General features: G+C 31.0%; 1 long non-coding RNA gene across 1 annotated transcript; it reads left to right on the top strand.

Annotated features, from left to right (window-relative positions):
• Positions 1-7,116: 7,116 nt before the first annotated feature.
• On the top strand, positions 7,117-8,140 carry LOC118071379 (uncharacterized). Its single transcript, XR_004690877.1, has 3 exons — positions 7,117-7,208; positions 7,320-7,863; positions 8,057-8,140. It is a non-coding gene; the product is annotated as an uncharacterized lncRNA (long non-coding RNA).
• The last annotated feature ends 541 nt before the right edge of the window (positions 8,141-8,681 follow it).

The following is an 8,681-nucleotide window of genomic DNA, read 5'->3' as shown; positions in this document are numbered from 1 at the left end:
TAGAGCACCAATCTTTTATTTTGCTGGGCAGGGTTCGATCCCAGTCATAGGCAATTGTTTTTTCTTTTTTTTGCTTAAGTGACTTTATATACTTATAAATTAATTCATATATTTGATTAAATTATTCTTCCAATTAATTACGGAGAACAACTTGTTTTTCTGAAAATAAGCTGAGGGTGAGGAACGAGTTACTATGAATTCTCTTTTTTCGAAAGTGTTGTCTTTAAAAGACAATAGGAATTGATTTTGAACTTATATAAACAACCAATTATTGTATTTATATAAAATTTTAATGAAAAAAAAAGGAAAAAAAAAATAGGCTATGACTGGGATCGAACCCTAATCGGTAAAATGAAAGCTTGGTGTTCTACTCACAGAGCTAACACATCATCTTTGATATTATGTTATGTTTATAAATTGTATAATGCAGGCTTGAGTACGAAGGGTAGGGATAGAGTTTGCCGGCGAAGTGCCGGAAATCCCCGTGGATTATTTCAACTACTTCTAAATATTTCTAAATTGCTTAAAAAAAGCTACGTTCATATAGCTATAGTAAAAAAAGTGTTTATAACCCTGTTCATATGTTTTCCAACTCGACGTCGATAAATTACATAAATAATTGAGAAAAAAACAATCAAATCGTTGTAAACAATTACTTTTGGCATGTTAATATTATAATTACATGCAAATCTAACAAATAAAAGAGAAAAAAAAAACTTTATCATGACTGGAATCGAACCCTGCCTAGCAAAATAAAAGACCGATGCTGTAACCACTGAGCTGTTATGGTTTCAATACGCTTAAAAATTATAAGCTGCAGGCTTGGGCACAGAGAGTGGGGGTAGAACTTGCCGGGAAAGTGCCGAAACTCGCCACAGATTGTTTAAACTACTTTTCAATGTTGATAATAATATGATTAACTTGTTAATAACATAACATTGTTAATACATGTAAAGATGTATAAGTATAAGTTGTTAAACACAGGCTATTATCAATGTATTTATACAAAAAGAAAGTTTATGGCTCTGTTCAAATATTTTTCGACTTAGCGTCAATAAATTCAATGAATAAAGAGAAAAAAAAATCAAATTGTTATAAAAGATTAATTATAGCATGTCAATATATAATTACATGCTAATCTAACGAATAAAGTAGATTGGTTATGACTGGGATCGAACCCTGCCCGGCAAAATAGAACTCTGACGCCCTAACCACATGGCCAGCATAATCTCGATACCGAGTTAATGTATATTTGTTTTTACAGTACATGCTTGGATACGCCGACTTGGAATTGAGCTTCCTTATTAACATTTATACCTAATAAAAATGATAATAATGGATGAGTATATGTATTTGAAGTTATTTGCAGGTATTATATTAATTAATGTTAAATGAGTATCATCATTTTTATTTATCCTAACTGCAATAGTCATCAAAGTGTAGGGCATTGTAAAGTGATACACTATGTTTACATCACATACATATATTACCCGTACACACACATACAGAATTTACTCGCCAAAATGCAGGGCACCATCAGTTCTGGATACGGATTGAGCATTTTTTCAATATGGATGACTGAGGTCATCTGCGAGCATAATGCTGTCACCTATCAGAATTTTTTCAAACTAATTTTTCCGGAGAATATCATCTGGAATACAAGATTTCTAATTATTTCTAAATTATTAAATTTTACACTATGAATTGATTTTTTTAACATTCAGACAGGTGGCAAGGACTGACGCAAACACGAATTTTGGGCGAAAAACGTATAAAAATGAAATAATTAGTGATTTTTCATCTGAATGATGTGGCCGCCATCTTGAAATTAAAGCGCGGCAAGTCAATTCATAATTTTTTCATTATTCTTTCTAATTTTTTTAATAAAAATATTCACTATATACAAAAAATTGTTTGTTTATGTCAGTCCGGCATTAATTCCTCTGTAATTTGGTACCTAATTTTATAGAAATAATTGTAAATTGGCGAAGAAATTAGAAATTTCCCGATCCCATGTATTTGGATAGGAGGAATCAGTCGCCTTTCTGACTTCAGCCCAGCCTTAAGGCTGGGCTGAAGTCGGAAAGTTTCCCGGAGTTGACTTTACGCCCTCGTGTTGTGCGGCAAAAGGCCGAAGCTTGACGTCAACTGAAATTGAGTAGGTAACAGGAAAATCGTTCGAAAAATGATAATTTTCAGGGATGCACTACAAAAAGGGAGCCTTAGGGCACCAAGAAATTTACAAATTTTTGAATAATCTGTTTCGAGCAAGACAGAGCACAGAATATATCTATCTATCTCCGTCTTATTTTTCAGAGAAGACTGCGAGTTCGAACAGTTGACGAGCAAGCACATCCCCCACCCTCTGTTACCAAGCCTGAAGCTTATGATATCTAAACGTAAACAAAGCAAATGAAAAATATGCTGGCTCTGTAGTCAGAAGATTCGACAATTATTTTACCGAACGTTGTTCGATTCCAATTGCGGCAAAATTTTTTTTTTTATTCAAATTGCATATAATTGCAATTTTATTATGCCAAAAATGAGTTTTAAATTTCAATTTTTATGCAAAATTATTTTTCAATTAATCGATGACAAATAAGAAAATATTTGAACAGAGCCATAAACTCTTTTTTTGTACAAATACATTGATAATAGCCTTTTTTAACAACTTATTAACAATAAAAAGTAGTTTAAACAATCTGTGGCGAGTTCCGGCACTTCCCCGGCAAGCTCTACCCACACTCTTTGTGCCCAAGCCTGCAGCTTATAATTTTGAAGCATCGTTAATATTGTTGGAATCGTAATAGCTCAGTGGTTAGAGCACTAACCTTTTTTTTTGCTGGGCAGGGTTCGATCCCAGTCATAGGCAATTTTTTTTTCTTTTTTTTGCTTAAGTGACTTTATATACTTATAAATAATTTCATATATTTTACTAAATTATTCTTCCAATTGATTACGGAAAACAACTTGTTTTTCTGAAAATAAGCTGAGGATGAAGAACGAGTTACTATGACATCTCTTTTTTCGAAAATGTTGTCTTTAAAAGACAATAGGAATTGATTTTGAACTTATATAAGCAACCAATTATTGTATTTATATAAAATTTGATTGAAAAAAAAGGAAAAAAAAATTGGCTATGACTGGGATCGAACCCTAATCGGTAAAATGAAAGCTTGGTGTTCTACTTACAGAGCTAACACATCATATCTGACATTACGTTTATGTTTATAAATTGTGTAATGCAGGCTTGAGTACGAAGGGTAGAGATAGAGCTTGCCGGCGAAGTGCCGGAAATCCCCGTGGATTATTTCAACTACTTCTAAATATTTCTAAATTGCTTAAAAAAAACTATGTTCATATAGCTATAGTAAAAAAAGTGTTCATAACCCTGTTCATATGTTTTCCAACTCGACGTCGATAAATTACATAAATAATTAAGAAGAAAAAATCAAATCTTTAGTAAGAATTCATTTTAGCATGTCAATATTATAATTACATGCAAATCTAACAAATGAAAAAGAAAAAAAAAAACTTTATCATGACTGAAATCGAACCCTGCTTAGCAAAATAAAAGATCGATGCTGTAACCACTGAGCTATTATGGTTTTAATATGATTATATATAGAGATGTGAATTTACCGGTAATAGAAAATTCGGTAATTACCACGTAAAATTACCGGTATCTGACGGTATTCTGACGTCAAAAAATTCTGAATGTAAAATTTACCGTCAAGCCGTCGGTCAGCGTAATTACCGTAAATTACCGGTCATTCGCATCTATATAGATGAATATGATGAGCTTTTTACCGAGGAAATGGCTTGCTTTCGAACTTGCTTGCCAATTTGCTTATGTTAATTTTGCTTTTTGCACTTGTTAATTTAAAACTAATTAATTATTATAAGATGAAAAAAAAATTTTGTAATTTGTAATAAAAAAAATATTTTACATTTTTGACTGTTAGGACAGAAATAATAAATATATTGAAAATTATTATAAGCGTTTATTTAGTTAAGTTTTTGGTACATTTTTTTTTATAAAATAGATAATCCTTCGTTATTACATATTATAAAGAATTTGACTTTTTTAACTTTTATGTAAATTATTTATGAAAAAATAAAACCATATAATCTATAGTTTCTATCAACTAGTAATATCACATAATAATTGACATATTTCATTAGGAAATAACAAGTCTAATACTGATTCAATTCCATCAACATCACTAATTAGTCTTGAGTAAATTCTTCTTCTAAAAATTCAACTTCTTCATGCTCAGCACAAATTTCACTTATTCATCCTCTCCTTTATTACTTTCCTCATCTTCTTCCCATTCTTCTTCTGTATTTTTTGGTGAAGGATTAAGTAATTTTAAATTTCTTGCAATGTATGTTATTTTTCCAGCTCTATCGATACTTAACTTATTTCTTTTAGATGAATGAATCCATCCTTGTGTACTAAAGGAACGCTCGGTTGCAGCTGATGTTGCAGGTAAAGTCAATATAGCCACAGCTATTTTGCTCAACGAAGATTTTTGGCAAATACTTTGCCACCATTGACATGCTGAAGTGATTATACTTGCTCGCTTAACTTATTAACACAAAGACTGTCAATCATAATTATAGTAGATCCAAATCTTGTCTTAGCTGGTAATTTTAAGGTAATAAATACTCTACGTTCATCTTGAGATTGAATTTCTTTGAAAATCGCTGACATTATTTGTACTTCTTTTATTCCTTTTACAATAGCTGTTGCACTTGTCACCAAAGTTTCAACAGTTGCTTGACTACCAATATCTTTCATGAGTAGGTTAAGAATGTGAGCAGCACAACCATAACAATACAATTTGTCGACATTATACTTTTGATCTATCAAAGTCCAAGCACTTTTCATTGCAGCACAATTATCTGTACAAATTCCGATAACTTTTTTAATTCCCAAAGCATCAATAACACTTCCTATTTTTTCAGAAATATATAAGGCAGTTTGTGATTCGGTTCCAGTTGGAAATGTTTTGAAAAAAACTGGCGCTGGGGTTGTTACAATAAAATTGATGATTCCTTTTTGCGAATATTAGACCATGCGTCACATTGCACTCCAACAGTAGTAGCAGATTCAATTTTTTCATTAACCCATATTTTGTGTTCTAACGAATACTGAATCTAAAAGATTATTTGATATTTGATTTCTTGATGGCAAATTAAATGAAGGCCGTAATGCGTTAAAAAATTTTAGCCAATATGGATTTTCTGTTATACATAATGGTGTACCAGATGCATAAATCGCTTCTGCAAGTAGTTCTTGTAGAGAATCTTCATCTTTTTTGACATTTTATCACAAAAACTATCGATTGTATTTTTTTTATAGTTATTGCTACAAACACTTATATTATTTGGTAAATTTTCATTTGAAATCATTGAAGTACTTGCTCTATTGTCTGCTTCATTCAAATCTTCAATAGTAAATGAGTCGTCTGTGCTGTTTAGATGACATGAAATGTTTTCTGCATACTTTTTCTTGCAATAGTTACATGAATACGATTTTAATTTTTGGTTAGGTTGCAGAGGTAATGCAGAGAAATGTTTATATATTGATTTGTTCTCCCCCATTGCACCAAGTTCTCAATGAAAATCCTTATCTACAAATTGAATTTTCTTATATTAAATATTATCAGTATTTTTAATAAACAAATAAAAATGAAAATATATACCTGATAGAACAAATAAACAGTTGTATGCCGTTGGGAATTCTAAACTGTGATTGGACATGTATTAACCAATCAGAGATCAGCATTTTTCTGACCGGTATGGTAAAACAGGCTTGGTCATTGACGCGTTTTTTACTGGTAATTTACGGTAAATTTACCCGTCAATTACCGATTCACATCTCTAATTATATATGCTTAAAAATTATAAGCTGCAGGCTTGGGCACAGAGAGTGGGGGTAGAGCTTGCCGGGGAAGTGCCGGTACTCGCCACAGATTGTTTGAACTACTTTTCAATGTTAATAATAATATGATTAACTTGTTAATAACATTTCAATAACATAAAATTGTTAATACATGTAAAGATGTATAAGTTGTTAAACACAGGCAATTATCAATGTATTTATACAAAAAAAAAGTTTATGGCTCTGTTTAAATATTTTCCGACTTAGCGTTAATAAATTTAATGAGTAAAGAGAAAAAAAAATCAAATCGTTATAAAGGAATAATTATGGCATGTCAATATTGTAATTACATGCTAATCTAACGAATAAAGTAGAAAAAAAAGTGATTATGACTGGGATCGAACCCTGCCCGGCAAAATAGAACTCTGACGCTCTAACCACATGGCCAGCATAATCTCGATATTGAGTTAATGTATATTTGTTTTTACACTACATGCTTGGATACGCCGACTTGGAATTGAGCTTCCTTATTAACATTTATACCTAATAAAAATGATAATAATGGATGAATATATGTATTTGAAGTTATTTGCAGGTATTATATTAATTAATGTTAAATGAGTATCATCATTTTTATTTATCCTAACTGCAATAGTCATCAAAGTGTAGGGCATTGTAAAGTGATACACTATGTTTACATCACATACATATATTACCCGTACACACACATACACAAATTACTCGCCAAAATGCAGGGCACCATCAGTTCTGGATACGGATTGAGCATTTTTTCAATATGGATGACTGAGGTCATCTGCGAGCATAATGCTGTCACCTATCAGAATTTTTTCAAACTAATTTTCCGGAGAATATCATCTGGAATACAAGATTTCTAATTATTTCTAAATTATTAAATTTTATACTATGAATTGATTTTTTTGACATTCAGACAGGTGGCAAGGACTGACGCAAACACGAATTTTGGGCGAAAAACGTATAAAAATAGAATAATTAGTGATTTTTCATCTGAATGATGTGGCCGCCATCTTGAAATTGAAATGCTTGTAGCTATGAGATTTCTAGCTACTGGATCATTTTACATCACAATAGGAGATTTTACTGGTATTAGCAAAACTAGCGTTTGGCGAATCGTGCATAGAGTATCAGAAGCAATTGCTGGATTGAGGGAACGTTACATCTATATACCGCCTTCTCATCAAGAAATTTAGAGCTATTCATAGTCAAAATTTTAGTCAAGCCGCCTTTCCTCGTGTCCTGGGTGCTATCGATTGCGTCCATGTTCGGGTTTGTTCGTATGGTATGTATACATATACAATAACTCATCTTGTTATAATGCGATATATACATACATGTATATAATTTCAATCAATTATGTAAACTATTACAATTTAAGGTATCAATATTACAGGTGGAGAGTATGCAGAGTTATTCCGGAATAGGAAATCGTTTTTTTCAATCAACACTCAAGTCATTGTCAATTCGAGATTGGAGATTATAGATATTGTGTCACGTTGGCCTGGATCGGCACACGATGCTACCATATTTGACAATTCTAGAATAAAAAGACGATTCGAAAACGGTGAATTCTATAACTCATTGCTTGTAGGTGATTCTGCATATTCTCAAGTGCCATTTATTATGACACCATTGCACAATCCTATGACTCCAGCTGAAGTCCTTTATAATGAGTCACAAATTCGAACACGAACGATGGTTGAGAGATGTTTTGGTGTTTGGGGACGAATGTTCGCCGTTTTAACTATAGGTTCCAGGTTTTTTAAATCAGAGTTGAGTATGCATGCAATAATTGCATCCGCTGTGTTATATAATGTGACAAGAAGAGCAATTCCTCAATCGCTAATAAATCAAAGAGCTTATGATCAAATTCCTGAAACTCATCAGCAACTTATACAAAATCAGCAGAGACATATAATAAATAATTATTTTCATAAGTAAGTATCGAAAATTAATATATATCATGATTATTATATTATATTCCATGGTGGAAATATATCTACAACAAACTACAATTTTACACAACCATGCAAAATGTTGTCAAAAATTGTAATTTGTTGTAGAGTCACGTAGAAAGTTGTAGATATATTTCCACCAGGGTTGTAATTTATTGAGTCTACTCTGTTTCAGTTTACTTTGAATGGGTATCTTTGATATGCTTTGATTGTGTACATTACATCTACTATACATCTATTTAGATTATTATCTGTAAAAAGATTTGATAAATAATAACATGATAATGCAATAATAAGAATGTCGTTTACAAAGGTTTATAGATGTTTATTTATTTTTAACTGTGATAATAAAGTTATACAGTGTATATTAAACTTTTTTAATCATACATGTTGCCATTTTTACAAAAGTAATATTAAGATCTTTTTAACTCAAAAAAATACAAAATGTCGAGTTACTAAACTACGAATTAATAATTTTTTCATGTTTTGTACCAATATTATTAATAATTAAATATGATTTAACATTTATTAATGATAGAACTTGCAATACTTATCGACTTAGAATCACAATCATATTGCATAGTAATACTTTCATCACGTGCATAAAAAATATATTTTTTTTCACAAAACTAAATAACATTTTCTTATACTAATTTGTTTTTTAACATATTAAATGCTGATCTACTAATAACAATACTTTTGCACATAGATCATTCTTTTTTGAAGAATACTAAACGTTATTCATAAAATTTTATGAAATAATTCTTTCATTTAAGTTTAAGAAGAAACATATGCTCAAT

The sequence above is a fragment of the Chelonus insularis genome, unplaced genomic scaffold, assembly GCF_013357705.1.
Source record: "Chelonus insularis isolate UGA/USDA-ARS -01 unplaced genomic scaffold, ASM1335770v1 contig_79_pilon, whole genome shotgun sequence".
NCBI classification, from domain to species: domain Eukaryota; kingdom Metazoa; phylum Arthropoda; class Insecta; order Hymenoptera; family Braconidae; genus Chelonus; species Chelonus insularis.
The sequence above is the reverse complement of the archived record's forward strand: the minus strand, read 5'-3'. Positions and strand labels throughout refer to the sequence as shown.